This window comes from Manis pentadactyla, chromosome 2 (assembly GCF_030020395.1).
Source record: "Manis pentadactyla isolate mManPen7 chromosome 2, mManPen7.hap1, whole genome shotgun sequence".
Taxonomy (NCBI): domain Eukaryota; kingdom Metazoa; phylum Chordata; class Mammalia; order Pholidota; family Manidae; genus Manis; species Manis pentadactyla.
The window spans coordinates 55684299-55709969 of record NC_080020.1 but is presented as its reverse complement, the minus strand read 5'-3'; the positions used below and the strand labels follow the sequence as shown (position 1 = coordinate 55709969).

General features: G+C 40.9%; 1 protein-coding gene across 2 annotated transcripts in view; it reads right to left on the bottom strand.

Moving 5' to 3' along the window:
* Nucleotides 1-25671, bottom strand: part of EFNA5 (ephrin A5) — a 270974-nt gene that overhangs the window by 57247 nt on the left and 188056 nt on the right. The window lies entirely within an intron of this gene.

Genomic DNA, 25671 nt, shown 5'->3' with positions numbered 1-25671 from the left:
GGGTATTACAAATCTCTCTTTCCATCCCTCTACTAACCACTCCCAGTCGCCCTTGGGAGATGAGAAGGCAAACAGTTACTTGAGATTCTTCATTTGGCTTTATCCTGGATTTTGCAAGCTTTCCCCTGCAACCATCATCAGAATATGTTCACATGGGCCATTGCTAGATGGAGGAAGCACAGAGTATCAGGCTGAAAGTTTAGTAACTGCTACAAAGTTCATGTCATGGTTTGGCTTCTGTTTTAGGATTGTTTCCTCCTATTATTTGGGCAGTGTCTGGACTAAGCATTTGTGTCCCTCTCACCAAAATCCATATGTTGAAACCCCAACTCCTAAGGGAAGAGTATTTGAAGAGAAAGCCTTTATGGAGGTAATTAAGATTAAATGAGGTTATAAAAAGGGTGGGGCCTTGATCCAACAGGATCTGCATCCTAAGAAGAGACATCAGAGAGTGCCCCCTGACCCCTCTGCCTTCATGTGTCTCTGCAAGCCAGTAAGGATGCTCTTACCAGAAACTGACCCTGCTAGACCTTGTACCCTCCAGAAGTGTGAGAACATAAATTCCCATTGTTTAGGACAACAAGTCTATGGTATTTTGTTATGGCCACTTGAGCAGACTAATAGAGGATTAAGTTTAAAACTTAATTCATGGTAGAGTCGGAAGGGGTGGTATTGAAAAACATCACTGCCAAGAACTTCAGAGATACAAAGAACCTGCAAAACGATGGCCAGGAGGGAGGGAGGTGAGAGGCAGGAGAGCCCAGTTAAATCCCAGGCACTCCCACAATGCCTGCCACCCGAGACCCTCAATGTCCATTCACTGCTCTGAGCAAATGGCTGGTCTGAGGGGAGAAGGCACATTATTTTCCTAAGTAAGGATAATTTCACCTTGGAAATTAACTCATGGCACCATGAAAATGACTATATTATCACCCAGCAACTGTGTTACCTCGCCGTTTCAGCAAGGCTTTCGCCCAAAGATAGAATGAAGGGTGCTACAGAAAAGTCACACACTCCATTTTTACCCTTCCCTGACCCTGGAAATTAAAACAGAATATACCAACACCTTTCAAGAATCCTATTAAGTGCATTCTTGGGACAAAACAAACCACGAGGTACCTTTGTGAACACCAGAATCCATAAAACTGTCATTTTATGCACACAATTACTGGTGGCCTGTGGCTTCAGACTGGGGCACTGGGGAACAAAGGTACTTCGGTTCATCACACAGAAATGGTTTTGCACTACTTAGTAGTATTATTTCCTCCCCACACTCATTAAAAGGATAGTCATTCATACAGCTGGATCCTCTATTTACTTTTACAGCCTGGACCACAGAAAGATATATGCAAGAATAATGCAATCATAACAAATAAGAAACTAATTGCTCTATCCCAAGGAAACATAAGGGAGAAAGAAATAAACAATTCACCATTTATTTCTTGGAAATAAATCTAAGCACTTTAGGGGATTCTCATGTGCTATAATCTCTCTAGCTACTTAAATGCCTGTCTATCTCAATGACAAGAATATATGGTTGTTGTTTTTCCCCCTCCCCCTTTCCATTTTAATAAGCTCTGCTTTCAAAATGTCTACCTTGGAAAAGAGCTATAGTTCAAAGCAAATGCACATGGACGCCTCTTGAACTTTCATAGCTGTGGGCCCTGCTACAAGCTCTCAATGAGCCACCTGTGGGGACTGTGAGGTTTCAGGGGGACGGTTAATGACAAGACACTGAGATGATGAACTAAGAGGGTGATAACAGCCACTCCATGCTGGGTGACAACTCAGCACCCTGAGCCTTGAGAGGACAGGGTCACAACTGGCTTTCCTTGGCACTCAGCACTACAATCCCGGGCCCCAACATTTCTTTGACATGCACATTAACATTTTATTGCTGCTCAAACTGTTCCCAAGTCAAACAGGAGTGTGATCTACTGTGGAGGTACAAACTCGGCGTTGATGAGCTGAGTCAAAAACAATAAAGGCATGTACGAAACCTGTGGGAGCTGTTAAATGAGCCTGGGACTTTGTGTAGAACCTGTAGTAGTGTTGAGGGTCAGCAGGATTATATCTCACTAATGAATTTATTTACAAAATTGGACAATTTCATTTATTAATACTTTAATTCAACATATGGGTACCTACTCTGTGTATGCCAAACACTGAAGTAAAATCATAATCCACTTTGTATTCTAAAAGAACTTAGATTTTTTTTTCCATCCCATACAAAATATACCTTTCAACTCTATCTCTAGGAAGTAAAGGAGCAGGCCAACAAAGTCACTTCGGTACACTCCCAACAGCCAAAATGCACCTAAGGATGTTTCAGTGAATCCAGTCATAAACTGAAAAGCCTAAGTCTTAGAAAATAAAAGTGTTGGTTACTATGGTTTTGTGAACATGGCCAGAGGAAGTAACCTCTGCCATGCACTGGCCAAGTGGGCAGCTTAGACGCACAGCCTACAAGGTTAACAGAGCGTATCTCCACCCAGGGTGCTGTGAAGCCCACCGGGAGGCAGGCACTGGCGCACAAGGAAGGAGGGTGGAGCGGAGCCCCAGCGACGCCTTGTCCCCTGGCTTGGGCCACAGTGAGGCTGAGCTGGAGTTGTGTTTATTATGCGACCCGGACATGAGCTGAAGCTTGCACGCTCCTCGACAGGGTTTTGAGGCCTAAGAAGTTGCAAACTATTCCCATCCACTAAAGGAAGCGAACTGAAAGTTAGGAAGTATAGGAAATGCTTTTGCTTTTTGTTTTTAGTTTAAATATGAATTTCTATAGAGGTGAACAAATACACTTACATATGCATAGTAGCACTTCCTGATGGAGTATTAAATTTAGTTTTGTTTATTTTTAAAATCAGGGTGGTGGCTTCAAGGTACAATTAATATCTCTGAAGATGTCAGAGATGTTTGGAAGTATACGGAAAATATATGAAATAGTTCTATTCTATTCTCTATTAGACAATGAGGACATTTAAAAATTTATATCACATGAGAGGAAATCGTGTTAGCTCTAATGACTGGAAAAATTTATAGGGCGACTCAAAAATTAGACACATCACTCCTGTTTTTCTTAATGGGAAATTGCAACCCAGCATCTCCAAGCACTCACTGAGTTAAAAATGCTATTCTCAGCATTATATTTGCAGCTAAATATTTATGTATGCTATTGAATCTATGAACTCCTCTCACATAAAACTTTCTATAATTGGTTTTGATTCAACACCAACCACAACCAAGTTACTAGAGCCAAGAGTCACAAAACCCTAACTCGCCGTGCCTTAAAAGCCCCAGGCTACTTGCCTTTTACGTCCTGGACCCTGCTCATGCTCACCAGTCTTAACCTACAGCAAGTATGGATTCCTTAATACACACAGCATACACGACACAGGCCTGTAAAGAGGCAGCTTCTAGTTTTCTCTTGCCACACGACACTGGGTAATAATTTTCTGACATCCCTACTTTCACCAAGACCGTGGAGATACAATAGTAGAAGGAACTTTGAGGCACAATCTCATCCAGTGGCTTCCTTTTAGAACTATTAATTTATCTAGTCTCTTTTTGAAAAATCTCAAGGGAGGAATCTGAGTTTTAAATAGGAGCCCTTCCCAGGACCAGCAGATGTCATTCAAAATTCAATGCATGAAGAAACTCTCTACTCAGGGACATCCAGCTTCTCAGTGTTGTTCTGGGCATTTCCCTCACTCCTGCCCTATAAGAAGATTTGAGAGAAAAATAGAGGAAATAAATTGCTCCAGTTTTCCTAGGAAAGTCGAGCTGATTGTATTATTGACTGTCTACTGCATTAGCAATCTCCAAGTGAATTACAAACTGTTTCCCTGCATTATATTGCTATTGTTCAATACCATTTTCATTGCCCTAATGAAACAAAGCTATATAATATAGCCATAAAGTACTGATTACAGTTAACCTAATGGAAGAGAGCCAAGGAAAGACCTATTTTTAAAATATGCAAAGAATAAGATAAGGAATGCTTACACTCAGTGGACTTTTTTTTTCTTTTTAACTCTTTTGGCTTTCTGGATTGAGATCAAAACAACTTTGACAAATGAATTCTTCTCCCTTCTCCAACAATACAGATGGTATTTCCCCTAACACAGAATTTCTAGATTTCTCAAAGAGCAAAAGTTCTCCAGGTGCTCAAAAAAAGTGAGTATTTTATACATATCTTAAAAAGTACCTACTTCAAACCAGAGTACTCCCTAACATCGCGAAAGAGGATACATCCAAATTCTCCCTGTATATGAGTGAGCTCTTTGGAGAATGCCATTAGGAACCCCCTAGAGTATTTCTGATTGGCCCATATTAAGTCAACCAGCAACACAAATGATCAGGTACTGGTCTGGACTGAAGGCTGCCCAAGTGCGGTGGCAAATCCATGGCTGAGATGCCTGCCTTTTAGCAAAGGCAGTGAGGTTCGTCCTTGACAGCACCTTCTGTGCCCCGTTCTTCGCATAGATAGAAGCAGTAAATAGTTGGAGAGAACAGGGAGAGTGGTAGAGACAATTCTTGGGTGTTGCTAATTATATCATGACTAGAAGCTGTAGGGCCAGACACTTGCCACCCTCTGACATCCATTCCAGAGCCACCACAGCCCTCCACCAAAATAGAGTAGCAATATGTAATTGGCATAATGGGGACCAGAGCACACTGCTGTCACTCGCCAAGAATTTTTTTGAGTTGAGCTAGTGACGGTTAACGAAATTCCTGTATGGTGCTGTAGTGGCAGATGATCTGTGATCCCCCCAAGTCCTAGACACCCAGACATTCTACCTCCTGAAAAATCCTTCCTGCCATTTGTTTAGTTGATACAGTACAAAGGTAGAGCATGCTGGAAATACCCGAATATCAGGATCAGACATTAGTTCCTCCAAGACAAACTCTGATCATGGAACAACCTTCCCCTGGAGATCTTTGTGAGTATTTCCATTTCTATGAGCAACACTGACAGCAATGTTATCTATGTTCTACATATTGTATTTGATACATTGATCCTATCTCAGTGGTTCAGGACAGTTCACCTCAACACTCCATTTACTTGCATTTTCTAGTTTTTGCACCCCTGAAAAAAAGGTAAAAATAAATTAGGGTGGTATCTGTTAGACCTCTTTCAATCTGTGTTGCTTGAAAGATGGAAGAGCACATGCATTTATCTCTTCCTATCAAGAGTGCTAATTTATGCAAGTTCATTTGCCTTTTGCATCTATTGATTGGATTCTTGTCTCCGTTAAAATCCTCGCCAACTTAACAATGCAAAACTGGACCAAATTTGTACAGATTTTTATATGCTCTTGCATCTACAGCCTATTTAAAAGTTTGCATAAGCTAGACAGTGTACGTAGAAATTATGGGTGACATGAAAAAGTATTTCACTTCATCAACATCAGAAAGAAAATCTCAGGGATTAGAATACTTAATGGTTGAACTTCTCTTCAATTTTAAATAGTCGTGTCTGAACGTTTGAAAAGAATCCTGTGCTTTAGGCACACTGAAATTAAAATAGAAGCACAATTTGAGATTACAGATTAAAAGAACAGTAAGCACAGCTGCTATTTGCAGGGCAGGAATGGCTCTCCTTTTCCAGATCCATTTGTGTAAGGCAGTCCAACTTAGAAGTAAAATACCCTCTACTCTGAAAACGAGCATAAGGACTAAGCCCCAGGAGAACAATTTTCAGACATAGTTTGCTATGTATTTGCTCCCAGTCTCAAATAAGGCTTTTATTTAGTGCTGCATTCTGGAGAAAAATAAATAAATATATATGAGTATATCACCACACACTTTTCAACATTTATTAGTCTAAATGCTTTCTGTTTATGGGTTCAAATAAACAAATCCAATTGTAGTCTCAGGACTAATGATAAAATAACTTATTTAAATCTGAAGTGATCCAAAAGCTGTTGAGTGTAGGACAGAAGTGTCCAAGAGCTGCCATCTTGAGATATGTTTTCTAAACCTCACAGAGTAATTTTTTAATGCACTTTGTACATGTGCCCTATTGAAGGGTTTGTAACTATTTCCCCTATCTTCACTTTACTAATTTACCTATGTCCAAAAAGGAATAGGGGGAATGCGGAAGTCTAGCAAGAACCTGCTGTCATCCTCCAAGATGATGACTGGCACCACAAATTCAACAATGGAGAAATCACAGGGTGTTGAGCCTGTGAACAGCGAGACCTCTCAGCTTATTGAGCATTCCAGAATTGCTCAGGCAGGGATGTTTGACAGGGGCACAGGGACACCTGGCAGGTGTGGAGTTCACCAACCCAGACCTCTCTGAGGATGGTTGCAAATCGTACAAGATGTCCGGGAACACTAACAGGCATTCTCTGAACCACTCGGGAAGTGTCACTAATGAAAAGTGGAAATCAGAGTGGAAAGAAAATTTCATTTCCAATTCTCCTTGTGGCACCTGGCTTTTTCAGCACATATGGTTTATAAAGTTTGCTAGCGTCTGGTGGTTATCAAGGAAATCGGAGTTGACTGAAGATATTTTAACTTTATCTTCATTTTGCAGACTTTGCAGACATCCATCTGATGATTGAGGAGAAACAATTTCCTTATCAGGTGTGGCAGCCAGCACAAGAAGGAGGTCAATACAATGGGACAGAGAGCCATCTGCCTAACTTCAAACCCAGGCTCTGCTCCTACTAACCGTAAAAAGTTCCTTTGCCTCTCTCCACACCTCAGTTTCCTCATCTGTAACATTGGAATGACAATAATGCCTCCCTCCTGGGACATGTGTTAGGATTAAATGAATAAATTAAATTAGTAAAGGAGGACTGAAGGTAAAGTGCTTAGACAGTGCTTGATAAACAGCACAGGTAAGAGGAATATGTATTATTTACACTATAGAAAAGGTATATTTTGACTGCTAAGGACAAAGAATTTACTACTTTCAAAAACTTCTTGAGAATCTCAAAGATCTTTAGACATAAAAATTTTGATATTTACTGCAACATATCTTGAGAAGATAGAGGGTAATCATTACACATTTTTGTTTATGAAGGAGAAGTGTTTTTTAAAAGAAACTTACAGAATGGTGAAGGTGAATATGCTGACTTTTTGGAGGGATTGCATATGCACACATCAAAGACCACTCAGTCACTTTTTAGAAATGGGTTGGATATATAAATACACAGATGGAAGGATGGGCAGTTGCCTATCTGGTGTGATTTATGGAACACAAAAGTCACCTTTAACCAAAAAAGCCTGCCAGAAGTGAATTTCAGTTCTTAAATATGTGTAAAGGGTTATTTTGCCTGAGAGAGAAATAGTGCTTGCCAGAAAATGCATTAACATATTTTCATTTATCTGACTCATTAATACTTGTCACCTGGCAGAGTTAAGATCACTGACAGACTAAGGAACATGGTAGGTACATTTTGATGAGAAAGAGTTAAGTGGATCTGCAGGCTTGGGAGAACAGGCTGCAGGAAAGGAACACCAAACAGAATGACAATGGTGCAGGGTGAGATCCTAGAGACATACTTGGGAGACGTCCCAGTTCTGCTGAGGTCAGTGCTGCAGATTAAGTATCATCACATTGCATTAGAATAAATGACACTTCTCTACAAGAGGGTCTATTTTAACTTAAAGTCACACTTCATCTGAGCAATGTGGTATTAGACCCACCTTCCATCCTTTAATTTGAGTGACTTTTCACAGATTTATGTCCTTTCTTTTTTCATTAATTCATTCATTCACTATAAGTATATTGACTGCTTCCTGTGGCTCAGGCATTGTACCTGAAGGTGGAAAAACAAAAATGAACTGAGACCTAGTCCTGGCCTTGAGGAACTGACCATCTAGTGGAGGACATGGTCACCCAAGTCACTGCAGTAAGATGTGATTAATGTTGTAAGAGATTTGTACCAAGTGCTGTGGAAAATAGGAAACAGCAACTGATTTGAAAGAGTTCAGGAAAACCTCACAGAGGAGCCAGGTCTTGGGAGACAGACAGAGGTATCCCAAGAGAAGAGCAGGGAGTGGACTTTCCTGGCAAGGGTGACAGGTATACACCCGGGCAGACTTGAGAGTGAGGAGCCCGCAGAAAGCGTGAATGCGGCCACCAGCAGTGGTGATGACTTTGTCTTGAAAAAGGACTTGGGCAGGCAATGAAGAACTGGAGAAGATCTTTCTTTAAGAAGGTGAAGGACTGACTGGACGTGTATTTTGAAGTGATGGTTCCCGTGGCCCTGGAGCAGACGGCCTGGTGGAGCGAAAGCCTGACGGAGGAGGATCACAAGGAGTCCGCTGCACCAGCCCAGGCAAACCCACATGCAGGCGTCGCAGGCATCCTCCGGGGACCCCTTCTGCCCCTGCACCTGACGGTGAACTACTCCCGCATCCACTCAGCTACTGCTGCTTCTAGAGGCCCATGTTATGCAAGATCCTTTGTGTTGCAGAAGCTACAAAATAAGTCAACACAAACTCTTTGCTTCAGCTTCTTATGGCTGCCTAGACATGAAGAGCTTAAAGTATGGCATTTGTTGGATTAAAGAAAAGGACATGAGCAAGACAAAAGTTGCACAGGAGAAACACTGGAAGAGGGTAAAAAATATCCGTAACATCTGTTGATTATTTCTCAGCACTTAAATGTGACCAACCACGTGTTAAAAGTTGATATGGAATGACCGAAAGAACAATGGAAGTGGAGTTAAAAGACCTGGGTTTAAAGACTGTCTCTGCCTTAAATATGGTGTGACTTGGGAAAGTCACTTAACATCTCCTCACATTTAAAAAAAATAAATGGAAAACTAAATGTCCTACAATGGGATTTCACTTTAGCACATGGATCATGCAGAACAGTTAATACATATTTCGGGATGGGCTTATCCCAGAAACAAAATTATAGGACTTGGAGAACAGTAAGGTCACACCCAGTTCCACTCCAGGACTTCCATTCATTAAGTCCATTTCAGCAGCATAAGGAGCAGCTCCACGCAAACACTGAAAGCTGGCAGAGCATCTAGCACCCGGGGGTGCAAGAAGGTCATGATGACTGAGTGTCTCGTGTGTGGTATGGAAGGTGAGAAGGGCAAAAGGAAGGCTCAAATCATGAAAAATACCCCGGTCTCCCCGCATGGAAGGTGGTAGCACCAGAGACCATGCAGGCAGTGCCAACTGACAGAAACGTCCCCAGTGATGAGAAGCCACAAGAGCAGCTGCACTTCCAGTTTATCACATCATTCTTCCCACACCCCGCCACCTGCTCTCAGCCCTACTGAGGCTGAAGCAACACAACAGGAAACGGCAAGTGTAGGATGTGAAAATCAGTGAGGTCACCATTTGGAAATGTCACCCCAAGCATCATCCGAACTGTTTCACGGAGTCTCTCACATCCAGAGTCCTTGAGGAGCTCTCCGGGTTCCAACATCCCCGTTACAGGGATATAACTATATAACATGCACTTAATCACAATTGTGTTACACCTGTTCCCTCCTACTAAAAACGATAGGAAAAAACCATCTGTATTACCCTCTCTGGACAGATAAAACTTCTTCTCTTCCAAACTCTTTCGGAAGGTAATTAGGTGCCTTAAGTGCAGGGGTAATTTAAAATTTTGTCTGTCTCCAAAACTGTTGACAATATGTTAAGCAGATGGAGGTCATTTCTTTTATTTCCCTAACTTTCCCTTCTGGCACTCCGATGAAGGATATGCTGACATGAATGTTTTGTTGTTATGCGTGGTAGATAGTGCTGCAGGTCCCAAAGGTGAGGCAAATCATGTCCTTTCAAATGATCTGTTATTTTTGGCAGTAAATTTGCATTAACTATGACAGAAAGCCTTGAAGTATTTTATATGCCTCGACTTTAGCAGAGGAGGAAGGAGGGAGCTTCTAAGAGGGGGAATGGGCTGTGCCAAGAGAAAATGTTTTCAGTCATTCTCATTCGTTGAAACAAAACGGCTTTTTGAGCACCTTGGGACCCCCAAGGTTAGGTTTAGGATTCCAAAGGCCGAGATCTGGGCTTCTCTAGAAGACAGTATAATCTTCACTTCCTGAAAAACTGGTGCTATCAGCCTAATTGTGACTTGATTTAAATCAAGTCATTGGCCTTGGATCGAGAATTGCCTTCTGCCACTCTCCCTCTCTTGTCTTCTCCCTCAACTAGTTGTGCTGACTAAATATATTTTCCTCCTGATGTCTTTAAGCCTGTTCAAATCTATAATTCATACATAACATCAGAACTTAATGCGTGTAAGTATGGCTCAATAACTCATTTTTTTTTCTACTTTTTCTCCTTAAATTTCTCTTATAACTGATAAAAGCATGAGACACTGGGCAATTAGAGGATCAAGGGTGAAAACCAGGGCACTGGGTGGACATGGCTCATCTACAGAACCCTCTAACAACGTATTCATTGTTTCACATGAACTGGACTCTGTTTCGTAAGAGACGCAGGGGGTGTTTAGAATTCTAAAATTATATAGTATTGTTGAGGTCAACCGGAGACCACTCAAACAAATGAGGATATGGGAGTTTTGCTTGTAATGTTGCAACACATAAGTAATATTTTTTAAAGTCACAATGCTTTATCACTCATCACATTTCTTAAGAAAACAAAGGTAATGATTCTGGAGGCTTTTCTTTCTCTCTAGACAACTGCAGGTCACTGAGAGCTGCATGGCCTTGGTGTGTGATCCCTTAGGGTTCACCTCTCAGCAAGTCAGAGAGCTTTCTTCACAATGCGTAGGACACACTATTCTGCTGCATAAAAGCTGTAGGTAACACCAAGGCAGAAAACCTGAAATACAGTATATTAGACTAATAAAAGTATATGACATCACTTCTCTCTTCTCTGGTATCCAGCAACACACCCCCATTGATCTCTACAGGAATCTTAACATAGCCTCTCATACGGTAATACCTCTGTGCTCAAGCTTCAAAGACCCATTTACTTCACGTGTGTAATTTGCCCACTTATTCCTGCTGAGATAATACTCCCTGTTTAATTGCCCATAGAGCAACTGGATAAATCAGCTACATTGGTTTATATTAACTGTCTCTGCATATGTGTAAAGCAAAGAAAAAAAAAATTGTTCAAGCCATGAACTACAAAACATGAGGATGAAAAGATTATTCCAGTGAACCACAGACAGACCCAGCAAATATTTTTTTTTTTTGAGAGGGCATCTCTCATATTTATTGATCAAATGGTTGTTAACAACAATAAAATTCTGTATGGGGGACTCAATGCTCAATGCACAATCATTAATCCACCCCAAGCCTAATTCTCGTCAGTCTCCAATCTTCTGAAGCATAACGAACAAGTTCTTTCATGGTGAACAAATTCTTACATAGTGAATAAGTTACATAGTGAACAGTACAAGGGCAGTCATCACAGAAACTTTTGGTTTTGATCACGCATTATGAACTATAAACAATCAGGTCAAATATGAATATTCGTTTGATTTTTATATTTGATTTATATATGAATCCCACATTTCTCCCTTATTATTATTTTTAATAAAATGCTGAAGTGGTAGGTAGATGCAAGATAAAGGTACAAAACATAGTTTAGTGCTGTAAGAGGGCAAATGTAGATGATCAGGTGTGTGCCTGTAGACTAAGTGTTAATCCAAGCTAGACAAGGGCAATAAAACATCCATGGATGCAGAAGATTTCTTTCAAAACAGGGGGGTGAGGTTCTAAGCCTCACCTCTGTTGATCCCCAATTTCTCACCTGATGGCCCCCCTGCGACTGTGCCTGTCTTAGGTTGTTCCTCCCTTGAGGAATCTTACCCGTCTCTGGCTAACCAGTCATCTTCCGGGGCCATACAGGGAAATGTAAAGTCCAGCAAATATTTTTTAAATATTTTGTGAAATGAAAAGAAAACAAAACCTTAAAAATATACTTGGAGTTATCCACTATTTTACCATTTGGGACGTGGAGGACAAATATTCTCAATATGTTTATATATGTAGATTTATTTATATGTGAGAGGATGAATGAATATCTAAGAAAATGAAAGCGTGAATGAATAATTAAATGTATAGAGAAATTACATAAATTACCTAAGCCTGGACCCACTTAAGGATTGTTAGACACGACGCTGACATTTGCTTGTAGAAATTCAAGTCTATCTTCACTTAATGACCAGAATTATGATGAAACAAATCATCATCTTTTTTATTAAACTCCTAAAGAACTGCTTTTCTGATTGATCTTCCCTGTTAGAGTCATTAGCTAAATACAAGAATTATAGTGCATATGCATAGGGTAACTCATGAACACAGACATGCACACATATGAAACACAAAATCAGTATTTCAGGAAAACACCTTACTTCTCCAAGTAACTAAAAAAAGAATGCTTGTCTGTTTTTTCCTGTCTTTTTAAAAATTTATATGAATATTATATCCTTTTATGAAAGGATAACAAGCCCCTCATTGTTTCAAATAAATCTCTATTCAATCCCTGGCATCATTCTAAAAACACTTCGAAATGATAGCATACCTTTTGAACTGGATGTTGAAATAAGTGATATATATTTGACTACAAAACCCTAGAACATACTTATATTCTAGACTGAGTTCTAAAACTGGCAGAATGTTCAACTAGAAAAATGTGAAGGCTGTTTAGACATTGTGGATAAAATCAGAGATCCTGTGGCCAGGATTCTCACCTGGCCATGGTTGGCTAGCTCACTGTACACGTGTGGGCAATGCACATAGATTGAGAGCGTGTAGATTATAAGGCAAGAATTCTGGAGGGGTGGAGTGTGGGAAGTTGGGGTTCCTATGGTCAGGATCCTCACTGAACTTAAACCACCTGATGATGTAACTGGGCTGTTGCTAGGCTACCGCTTCTACACCTTTAGGCAATAAGCTATTATTGCGCTATATAGAGAGGTCGGCCCAGTGCTCTGGGCGGAGGTAGAGATGCTAGTGCTAGCTAGACCTACCGCCCTGGGAGAACAAGCCGGATAATAAACCCTTTCATTGTCATTTCTTTGGTCACATTGAATCTATAGAGAACTTGCTGGAGGCTGAAAACCATTGGCAAAACAGACATGTTAGATATTAAGAGAGTTGATAAAAGCCATTGCTGAAAATCCTCTAGTATCTGGTAAAATCAGACAATGACTAGACTAATATAACAAATCTTATTATTTAGAATAAAATTTATTTCACTTAAAAATAAGAAAATATATTATTGCCAAAAGGGTTTTATGGCCTTCTGATTTAAGTAGGACTAAAACATCCTAGGCTGATTTGAGGCTGATTATATGTGGGACTCCATCTTACGCACTGTATGTATATGCATTTTACGTAGGAACCCAACTCTACAAATTGAGTTCCATCAAGTGCATAAGTATAAAACCAAATAGAACCTATTTATAGGTAATTGATTTCATGATTTTTAGAGCTATTGATGACGTGATTTTAAAATGGCACCAGCAGTAAGTACTGCTAAGTTTCCACTTTTGAAAATTTCAATACCTTGTCTCAACTTGAAATAAACAAGAACTGACCAACTCTAGAAATTCCAGAGATGAAAGGCAGACCCTACCAGCAGCAGGTGGAGTACGTATTACTGAAATACTTGTTGATATGATTCAAGAGTGCTCAAGGCCATCTGACACTAAGGGCCACTGGGCAAAATCAGCAGAGGCCTAACCTGGCTAATTGTCTCCCTGATTGTGACAGTTTTGATTAGAAGAATAATCAGCTCTCAGCAGCCTATAGGCAAAAATACCACCTGAGGGGGGTGTGTGTGCATGTGCACATGTATGCTGAATGAACAGTGCAATGAATGCAGATCACTATTAACCCACTCTTCAAACATTAAAGGCGTTCCAAATAAACAAAATCAGTAATTCCCTTCATAATCAGCGTGGACATTTTCCTTCTGTCACTTTGCTATTGTTTTTGTACAAACTGAAGCAAATACTGATACTCAGGCTTTCTTAAAGTAAAATGTATTCCTATTCTGTCACTGAAATTTTGAAGACTGAAAACTGGAGTCATAAAATTATGTAACCCACTTTTGATTAGCTAATTTAAAATGGTTTATGCTAAACTCAATAAGAAACTGTTCTAACAAAAAACTTTCCTTAGCTGTTTCTACTTATTTTCATCTAAATATTGATGAACATATAAAAAAAAAAGCTTTATTTTTAAATAAAGATTAAGAATGAACATTTAATCACCCAAAAATGCTACATTAAAATCAGTTCAATTCATCATTTGAAGCCCTATCTTCTGCTTCTTTCAACTCAAGGTTAAGATGATTTCAGCTTGTGATTAGCTTTGTGCAAAAAATCTTTCACTTAGATTGGTCATCTACTTCAACTATTACTTCTATGTGACAGATTTCTAGACCTTGATATTTAGAAACAGAAAGCTTCCAGAAGTTTAAGTTAAGTGAAAATTTTGTTACATGCAAATACTAACTTTTCAGTGCCCATAATAATCCAGTGCTCATTTTGTTAGTGAGAATGTAAAATGTATTATGTATATCTTTATTTGCCTATAAATGTATCATGCTTAGTATATTTAGAGATGGGCAGGGATGGAATAAGGCAGAAAACATTCCAGGAAAAAAACATTTTATAGCTTCTGTAAATGTAATTTTTTACTTCTTATAACTCTCTTTTCGCTGTAGCTACAAAAAAGTAGTGCAAGAGAACAAGATGGAGAGAGAGAGTGACAGAGACAGTGAAAGCCTCAGATCTGAAGAGCTAAAACTAGGTTATTTTAAGTTCAATTCCATGGACAGGGGTGTTTTTACCTTCGGTTAAGTGTTTAAAAGCAGTAATAACATTGAATGCAGATAATGCAGATTTTCATCTACCTGATGGACTCGACAAAAATTTAAACCCTCAGCTGGCGCCTCCAAATCTAACTGTCAGTCAGCTGATGTCAAAACCTCATGTCTCTGCCATGGCCTTGCACATCTGGGCCCTGTCAGTGTCAGCAGGGTCTGCAGGATGTGGTGTCACAGCAGGCAAGATGATTTATATACACCGACCCAAAGATCTCAGAGCTCATTCAGAGGATGCATTTCATCTGGGATACTGCCATCAACAAATGATTGACTGAAATTAAACAAAACCTTATATCCTGAAATTTGAGCAGTCTCTGCTCCTCCCTTCACTCAGGTCATGAATACAGGTAGTTAGCCAGGGAATTCACAAAAGACCCATGTCAACAGTCTATTAGTGAGACAGAAAAGAAACGTGCATTAAACACCTCCATGCTTTCGCCTCTGACCTCCTTAAGCTGGCACATTTTTAAAATTCTTTGTGGGATAAGGAATTACTAACCAGCCACCCTGGGAACTCATGAATATGTGGTATTCAAATCTGACCAGCATTTTCCTTGAAAATCCTTAACTGAGGGAAGACGTGACATACTATTTATATCAGAAGTGGGCACTGCTTTTATCAAATAAATTATTCAAAGTACTGTATCAGATTAGGATGGGAAGTTCCTCACTCTCTGCCTTTAACCAGTCTCGATTCCATCTCTCTAGGACAACACAGAGGTATGAGATACAAGACACCCAAAATGTCTCTCTTTCTTTGCTGTTCAAGCTCATTGTTGCAACCTGGTAATAGATAATTCTCTCCGGTTTACTCAGTGTGAATTATTCTTTTTCACAAGCACTGTAATGATCTGTAAAACTAACACTTCGGTCCAGTTAGCATTAGCATATACTCAGAACAACTTTACTGTAAGTTGCCCTGATTGGGTGCAGCCAAACTTCTGATTTTGAGGACTTCCTGCAGAGAAATGCCATCTACTGACTGGAAATGCTCCACACTCTGCTACTGTTTGATTAACACAGTTTTAGCTTTGATAGACAGAATACAAATTAGAGATATTAACTGTCTCTTTAACTTAGAACACTTAATTGAAAAAGAATTAGGAACCCAGTGAATGGCTACAGGTCCAGATTCCGCATGGAGAGAGCTGATTCAGAACTCTGGGGTGGCGAGTGTGTGCTTCAGCTCCCAAAAGGAGGTGTCCATCTATATCAATCTAAAGTTAATTTAACGTAAGCTAACTAGGGTGTGACATATATTTTTATCCCAGTGCTCGAAGCCATTCCCCACATATCTCTTTTCTAACATGCTGAAACTTGCTTAAGCATTGAAGGAAGGAAAAAAGTAAGTGATGATTGTTTAGGGAATGTCAAGGCACTGCAAATCAGCTCTTGAAGAAGCCAGCTGTTCCTGCACTGTCATCTATCCAAGCAGGCTTGTTTGAACATGCAAAGCATTGGGTTACAGTGTTTTCCATTTAGGTAAAAGTGTAAAGAGTGGGATGTGCAGCAGCCAGCAAACAGAAGCAGAATCTTTTCAGGTCTTGCAAAGACTCTGGGAAGCCGAAAAACATCCCATTTGTAGAAGAGGTGTTCTGAAAGCACGTGCTGCTGTGACCGTGCCAGTGGCTAGGGTGTTTTCTATGTTAGTTGAACAAACCATTCTTGTCCCAGGAAATCAATCTCGCCTCACTACTGCTTCATATAGCAGCTGATCCATCACAGTCTCTGCTTCCTTTACTGCTCACCCCCCACTCCCCACCCCCGTCCAAACATGCTCCGACTGCCCTAGCTTTCCCCTTGTGCAAGACGGCCCTGCACGATGCTTTCCCTGATGCTCACTGTGCTTTCTGGCTGGGAGTTCCCTCCTGGCTGGTCACACGCTCTGAACCGCCCTCCTCTCTGCCTGGGGTGAGCTGAGCCCACTAACTCGCAGGCCCTCCAGTCAACCTTCCTGTGCACAGCCTCAGTGACCCACTCAACTCCGTTTAAAACTCCCCCCTGCTTTTTGTTTTTTGTAATATAAGCAGACTTAAAGTGTGTAAGTTCAAAATTCCAAATACTCTTGAAAGAAACACAACTTTCATGACTTTTCCTGTTTTAACTTTTATCGCTCATCTGTTAAGGCCTAATGTTATCTTTTCCCAAAGAAAGTTCATTTGCCACTTAATACTGCCCTCCATACAGGTGATAAAAAATGACTGAATAGTCTTTAGAGATAAAGCCACTTTACTTGCTCTCTGGCCCTATTAACTATATATTTACCATACAGTTTAAATAAGTTATCTAGTAAACTTACCAAAAAGCAAACAGACAACAAAAACCCAACAGCAAACAGCTCTAAAAAGTAGTCTACTAATTTAAAACAAAACAAACCCAGTGATCTTCTGAATTACGTACCTCTTGAGCAGCAACTACCTTCACTTCATATATATTAATGTGTTTACTCCTCAGAACTCTATATAAGTCGGTGTTCTTATTCCCATTTTGCAGGTAAAGCGGATGAGATGAAGAAAGTCTAGAATTTGCTCATTAGTAAATAGTAGAACCAGGATTCAAATTCCTTTCTCTCTCCCTCCAAATTCCATGCTGCTCCCTTTAAACCACACTGCTTTCTACTATATTTGGGCCACATTATATTTATCATTGGGCTTGGCTGCCAGGCAGCTTAAAGTCAAATTTAATGCTCAATGAGTGAAAGATATTTCCTTTGATGTATTTGTTTTCTCTCATCTCTTTACATTTTATACTTTACATTTAATACTATTAAAAACATACATTTTAACTACTATTATTATTTGAATGGGCTCATGTGATAAGCCTTCATTCAATCAGTCATTAAAAACCTTGGCTGAGCTTTGCCTGTGTGCTTAGGGGTCATGGTGGACATGGGACACTGGGATGAACATGATACAGTTTCTGTGCTCACAGAACTCAGCCCATCAGGGTGACTTGAGATGTAAAGGTAGGATTTCACATATATCTTTGGAGATAGGAAAAGACTTTCTAGAGTCAAAGTCTGAGTAAGTTACCTCCAGTTAGCAGAGGTAATGTAGGCAGGGTAGACAGCAAGAGGGAAACAAAGGCACAGGGGTAAGAAATGCAGCCACTGAACAAGGACTACTTAAGCCCTTTTGTGAAGAGACAATAAACCGTGGTTACAAACAAATACTCTGTTGTAGCAATTTTGTGATGCAAAAAACAGTGTTGGAAAACATCAGGGTAGGTCAGTATCAGGAATTATTTGCTGAACTCATAAGAGAAACAAAGCACTGAACTTGATTCTACTTCACAACCCCACTTAAAATATTTGTTAAAGGGACCAAGTCTCTCCGTGGAAGAGAGAGCTGTTTGGGAAGTTGTTTTTTAATTGTCGCTGTTATGTGCAACAGAAACTTTAATCAGTTATTGTATATCAGGGGGAGAAAAAAACAGAAAAAAATGTAATCTCTTTATCTTTAAAAATTTTAGGATATTAGTGACATTTTAATAAATGTGTTTAGATCTGTTTTTATCAGTTTGAGCTCTATAAAGGCTCTCTAGGCATAAGTCTTGATTTTTACCTTGACATCTCTTCTTTCAAATTTACTTTTCAAATAACAGTGTTTCCTTTTAGGACTCCAACTATCAATTGGAACAAAACAATGAAATGCCCCAGGGAGCAGCTGAAGTCTAGAACTACAGGCAAATGAAGGTTAAAGTGTAGAGGACCTTGGAGATCATTTGTCCTGTGAGCATGTTTTACAGCTGAAACTGACACTCAGAGAAGAGGAGTCTCTTGGTAAGACGACCAAGTTTATTAATGACAGAGCTCAGAGTACAGGGAGTTCCTGAGCTCCAGGACAGTGCTGCCAAAGTTAGCTCCTGGAGTTCTGTGAGTGTGAGAGAGTTGAAGACCCACATGAAGCTGATATTTTCTTCCTTGGGAGAATCAAAACCTCACCGGGGTCTTTAAAGGCCACAACTCTTGTGCCCGCTACAAAAAGACACCAGAACCTGCCTAACATCAGAGCCTACACATGGTGCCATGCTATTTCAGATTCTTTCTTCTGCTCTGTTTTGCATGACTCAAACCCCTGTCCTTAGGCATTGGACAGGGCATTGTTTAGCCACTGCAGAGGTAACATTTTTGAGTGCCTTTTTGGGTTTCATGCTTTCTTTTGAATTAGGAAAAGACTACTGTGCCCCACAGATGGCTACGACAGCCAAGGAGGAAATGCACGCAGGAAATGCTCTGCACATCAGAAGGGACGGGGGACCCCGTCTGTCCCCTCATCTAACAATCTGTATTAGTATAAAAGGAGAAGATTTGCAAAGTATCTGCTTTTTGGTTTTGCTGATTCAGTCCTCATATTGATGAGATGAGACTTGAAAAAAAGAAAGACATTAAAAATGAATTTAAAAAATGGAACCAGCACCATGGAGCAAAGGATTATGGGCCCTATCCATTTGCACTCTGTGTCTTCTATTATTGCCTGCTGACTATTTCTGCTTGTGAGGGACTGTGAACTGTCCATGAGTGCAAAATGGATACAGCACAAATTGATTCAGTAACATCACACAGACATGTATGAATAATGAGGTTCAGTTGCAGTCTGTCACACAGCAAGCATATCAGTGTAACTGATTTATTGAAACTTGACTGGCTAAAGCCTCATTCTTAAGAGAAGGTATCAGCTGTTACTTTCTTGGTTAAAAAAAAACATTTCAGCTAACTCAGGCCCTCTGTAAATTAAAAATGTAGATAAAGGAGAAATTGGCCTACTGCTTCCCTCTAAATCAAAAAAGGAGGAAGAGGAGAAAATACCAACATTACCATAAAGCTTGAAGGCTCATCAGAGATGCTAATCAATTTCAAATTCCCTCAGGAAATCTGTGTCTGCTTTTCAAATGGGTGCCTGTGACTGTTGAGAAATATAGCTAAGTCATTAAAATAAGAGAAAATGAGCTACTCATTAATCCTCCCTTAGTAATATCCCAGGATATTCAGTGAGAAAAACTAAAGGACCCTGCATTCATCCCACATTTGTCATCCAAATACGGTGGGTGTCGGTGTCAGCACCCAAAAGGAACAGCCCCCACCTCAGCACCACAGCCTGCTTCCCTGAAACCTGCCCCCGACTCCTTTGTGTTTTCAGAGTAGGGAAATTTCAAATTCTGACCACCTGCTTGTTTAAATGAAAGAGGTAGGAATCAGACACAGAACTCCTTCCCTAAGGCTTCTTCCAACTCCCAGGTTCCAGGAACACTTAAATTTAAAATTAAAAGTAAAAAATAAGGACATTTATGGCTTTCTGAAAGAGAGAGGGAACGTAAAAGCATGGGTTAAAAATACCCATAATTAGAGCATGTAGTTCCATTCCACACAGGCTTCCGATGAAGGACAAAGCACAGAGGTAGAGACTGAACCCACATCAGAGCGGATAGAAAGCTCTTCAGTAGGAATCTTTAAGGGTACAAAGGTACCACTTAGCGAGTCACAGAGTTCAAGCCCCAAATAGCATCTCTGTGAATCCAGTCGATACACCCCTAAAGAGAGGCCCCACATGCCAGATATTAAACACAGAGAAAAAGACCCTTTCTACAGGTTGTAATCTAGGCAAGGAAGTACAGGGGAGGAAGGGGAACCAGCACTTAACTAAACGGACCTCAAACATCTTACAGCAGCAATGCATCTGTAAAGGTGTATAATTTTATACAGTAGTAAAGCATCCTGTTATTACCTCTTTAAGCAAGGCATTATTTAAAAGGTGGGGAAAATTAAGCAAATTCAGCAATAACTTGATTAACATATTTAGTCACGTTGGTTCATAAAAAATCAATTATTTAATATAGGCATTAAGAAAAAAAATGTTTAAAGCATCTGTACTTTATTCACTGGCCTTAGGGATATCTCTGGAATCAAAGGCAGCTTAATTTGAGTTCTGAAGTTCTCACAAAATACTTGTACATGTTTTCGAAAGGCCTTGAAAGCAGTTAGGCACTTTCTGCTTCGGGCTACACATTAACTAAATTCCAATGTGCCCTGCACAGGGCAACCTCTTGATCAATTATTTCCTATAACCCTTCGGAATGTTCTTTTTGAGGAGCATGTGGTTAGGCTCTGGTATCTCTGGAGAGATTCTGAAAAAGACAGGACATACACATACACACCACAAAATCCCATGGTCCCGAGGAACACATAGTTCTTATCTTCACAGCAAAGGGTGGAGAACTGAGAGGCATCAGAAGAACTAATAAGGAAGACAGACCATGTGGGAGGGAGTTTGCCAGAAGAGTCAGTGAGGGAGAAAGAGAGGGAAAAGGGAGAGATTGAAAAAAGAAACGAGGAGCATCTTTTGTTTATATAAGCAGTTGCTAGACTGAGATCTTTATTTTACGTTGAGGAATCAAGTGAACAAATGGGACAGATGCTGTTTTGAGGAACTAGCATCACCATTTCAAATAGAAACTTTGCTCAAGAAACAGCCACAGTGCAGAAAGCCCCAAGTTCATGCTAAGAGCTACACCTAAGCTCAGGCACAGCTAGTGGATTCTTCAGTCTCAGAATTTAAGTCATTAATTCAATGGAAACACCGTCCCTGACAATCTTTGCAATGATCAAAAAATGAGACTGGAGATGAGCACACCTGGCAAAGCTGAAGCTGTGTCCTGCTCTAAGGGATGGCATTACCCAGAATGCCTGCTTCCTGTGGCTGTGCGCTGCGACCTGCCCGGGACGGACTTCCCAGCCTTGGCTAAACCCAGTTCCAGTCCCTCCTTCCCTCTCCTCCCACATCCCTTGTGTGAATGGTTGACGTATTTTTTTGTGCTAAGATTCCTGAGGTTCATTCATGCAAGAAAAGAAAAATACCAAAGATTTGTCCTGGAAAGACAACACAGCTGGCTGTGAAGGAGATGGAGGTTCCAGTCCCCATTCTGTCACCAACTTCCAGTGTGACATCGAGTATGTCATACACTCTCCAGGGCTCAGTTTCCTTATCTATATAGAAAGGGCGCTGAAATAAGATTGGGGGGCGTCGGGAGACGGGCTCTAGTTCTACATTCTTTTATTCTAAGGTAGCATACTTCTTATTTTGCTCCACAATATAACCACAGTCATTGTCAAAAGATTTTGAGAAAGTTCAACTTGGCCACTTCTCTAGTAAAATAAATGTCATTAGCACTAAATTAAAAAAAAAAAAATAGAGTCCAATGCAATATATAAAATGATTGTGATCATGTACACACACTCACAAATATCTTACACACACTATATATCAAATTTTGGATGGTAATATGAATCAAGTTTATTTTCATCCGTGTATATAAATATATACATACTTCTAACTTTCTTCATTGACAATCCATTTCTTTTATAATCAGAAAAATGTTAGAATTTTAAAAGCTAAGCTACTATACCTAGCTATTCTCATAACTATCTTCCAAGAGTTTCCCAACACACATTTGTGACAGACAGACTATATGTGTGCAGGTATATATAGTTTGTAAGACACTGAGATTCAGTGAGAGGAATTGTGACTCTTAGTAAAAACAATTGGCCTACATTTTAGAGAGTAAATAAAAATTAAAATCTGATACAGGGCTTAGAAGAATTCTGATCATCGTGGAGTGATAAACTCAGAGTACAAAAATATTAAAACTACTGCTTGAATTAATTTGGGGAAGCTCTAGCTAAAGGAATTTACTTGTAATCAATTTAAAGTTCATTATGATTGAGGCTTTAATGCTTCCTACCCTCTGCTTTCCTATCCTCTCTTTCCATAAAATCTATGTACTTTGTGTCCTTGTGAGGATGATCCAAGTCAGTAACATTGCCTTCAAAGGCATGAAGTCACACCCACCCAGCGGTGCCTAAGCCAGGGACTGTGAGCAGCAGAATGTAGCATCAATGACCTCCTATTAGATCAAGGTCTACTCTGTGTGACAGCTGCAAGAGAAGTAGGTTGAAAGCATTAAGAAAATAATTTTAAACCTCAGAAGAGCTTTAGGAAGTTGTAATATCAATTCAAAGATTGAACCAGAAGCCATAGTGCCAGAGAGGGAACAGTAGGAACTTCGTGAGGTTTAAACAGTAGGTGGGGGAAAATGAACAAGCATAACCCTCCCCTGACCTCCTGACCTTGGAGCTGGGCCGGCTTAAATCCCGCCCTGGGCCCAGCCCATCAGCGTCTGCTAGAGCCAAGAGCTAGCCTGGTCACTGTCGTGTCCCAGCTGTCTCAGCCTGTCCTTACACTCTCCATCATGCCGATCAGAGGCCCTGGGATGCCTCTGGTGGAGAGGAAACAGTACGGGAGCTGCCCCAGCCCAGGATGGAGTGAGGCTGTGCTCTAGCAAAGCTAGGGGCAAACAAGGCTGATGCTGCTTCAAAACCTGGTGTTCGCGTGTCCTTAGGGGCACAGGGGGAAACAAGGCATCCCAGAGGCTGCTGGGACCAGACGTTCTGCTTCCTACTGCAACTCTTCTCTCCAGTGCTGAGCAGTTTCATTTCCTGCCTGAGCTTTGTTCAACAAACTCTAATAACTCAGCCCTCTGCCGTCCTGACAGTTTAGTTAAACCCACAGAGCAAAATGTTACAAACAGAATCCCAGGCAAGAGGGGAGTTGCCCATAGGCTCAAATTAACTAACAGTCCCCAAGTAGCTAACCTTCACTTATTACACAGAAAAAAAACTGAAGCAACCAAATCCATGAGCAAAATTCCTCATGCCAAGAAACAGGAGAGGGGAAAATAAACACTTCAAGTCCACAGCTACTGTTTCCAGCTCTCTCTCCTGATTCCAGGTCTTTATAGAGAACGTGTTCACAGCCACCCCTCAGCCTGGAGAGGTAAATCTGTTTTTAATGCAGAACTTCTTTTCTTGCTCTCTTTTTTGTCCTTGAGACCAGCACTGAGCTCACTGAGGGAGGAAGCAGGGCCTAAGGGTTTACACCTGTGACCCAAACTTTCCATTCTGTGTAAGACTGTTTTAAAAGAAAAACAGTTCAAGGGAAGTTTCTGAACCACTGCTTTTCCTTAGGCCCATGGTTACCCACAGCGACAGCAAAGCCTTTTTTTTTTTTCCAAATGTGACCCAAATTATGACTTATAATACACCAGACTTCACCTTCACTTCTTTCCAGGTCCCTCCCTAGTACATCTTTTCTTCCATATCTGGGGAGAGTGAACATCAGCAGTCCAAGATAATGGCTGCAGGTGACCTCAGCTGGCAACCCAATGTAGTCTCTTTATTCCCTTGATCTTGTTCTGTCACAATTTACACAGAACACTAGAGGAATTAATCGGGTCTGGCAAATCCTAAAAGTGAGTCGTGGACTCCTAACAGGGCAGAACACCAAGATTCTACTGCTTTACTCCAAGGACGCCAAGGAAGTGCGTGGCTTTGCTGCATCAAATGCTGACAACACAACAGTGAGGCTGGGGTGGTGTTCAGGGAGCTCTGTCAGGGAGCTTGCTGAGAACTCAGGTCTGACACAATCAAAAATCAAATAAGTAGGTGGCTAAGCGATTGCCATAGGTTTTATTGCCAAGATAATCCATCACAGAGTAAGAAATGCAATGAACAATAATAATGATGCTCTTTTCTATATCTCCGGTTATTCCGGTTTGTCTGCAGAAATGTTCTCTTGTGTTAAATGTACTGGCATTGTGTCTCAGTACATCGGAGAATAGGGGATGGGGGACAACTCTCAAAGACAGACATGATCTAAGCAAGACAGACCCGAGGGCCTCACTAAAAAATAAGGAAAAGGGGAGCAAAATAGGGTTCACGCCTACTGGCGTCAGCCACTGTGCTGTGTGCTCAGCAGCCACCCTGCCTTCCCTGGCACACCCAGTAACACTTGAAGGCAGATACTACCTCACTGTGATCCCCAGCTGATGTGAGAGTCTGGAGCACAGGAGGCTGACTACCTCTCATCAAGTCACTGGCTCGAAGTGCCGGACAAGGATTCCACCCCAGCTATTTCTGACTCTAAAGCACTTTTCATGACATCATGATTCCAAACATGGTGCGTGAGTCATTTAGAGATGCATCCCTCCTGCTACAACAGTTGTCTTTGCACTGCTAATGCTTCTCTAAGACACTACAGGGCCACAATAGCTCACCAACCACATTAAGCCATAGTCTATGTCAAAGGTGCAGGTATTAAATGCTGAGTCACTGCTAAGCTTTGTAGAGATAATACTTTATCCTCCTGTCCATATATTCTGGCCAGTCAGCTAGGCTTGGAGAAAGGGAGCTCAAGCGGATCTGGACACCAGGGCTGAAATGACAGAAATGGTTTCTGGTCCCAAAGTCCCTTCCCCCCTCAGCCAGCCTCAGTGTCTGCCTGTGAATCATACATATGGGACCCAGCTGATGTCACTGGCCAAAATCTGGGTGAATAGAACACTGCCCTTCCCAGCAGTGTTGTCATGAGGCCTATTCTTGCAAAACAAGCTTAGAGAAACCTGCTTTGTGACTCTCGCCTTTCCTATTTTCTGTCACCGTCAATGACATTCAGTCTCCTGTTCATACACCACTCACTGTGTCTCCGAGAGGAGATAAGGCAAGCTCATCGCTTGCTATAATGTAAATTAGTGAGATGAGTTGCGTAAGCAAGCTGCACAGAGCCTTCAGCATTCGGGGTGGGCCAACAGGCACAGCGGGGTTGGCCTCTGAGCCCAGTGTTGTAGAAAATGTGACAGCCAGAGTCAGAGGAAACAGAAAAGAGACTACCCTAGGCTGAGAGAAATGCCTAGGACGACAACCCTGAGTTAATTGCAAAGAGTGTACGTTTGTCTAAAGTCTTTTAGTCTTCCGTAGCCCAGATCTCTAGACTGTCCTTCTCTGGTGGAGCCTGGGTCTCTATAAGGAAAACCAATCTTCAG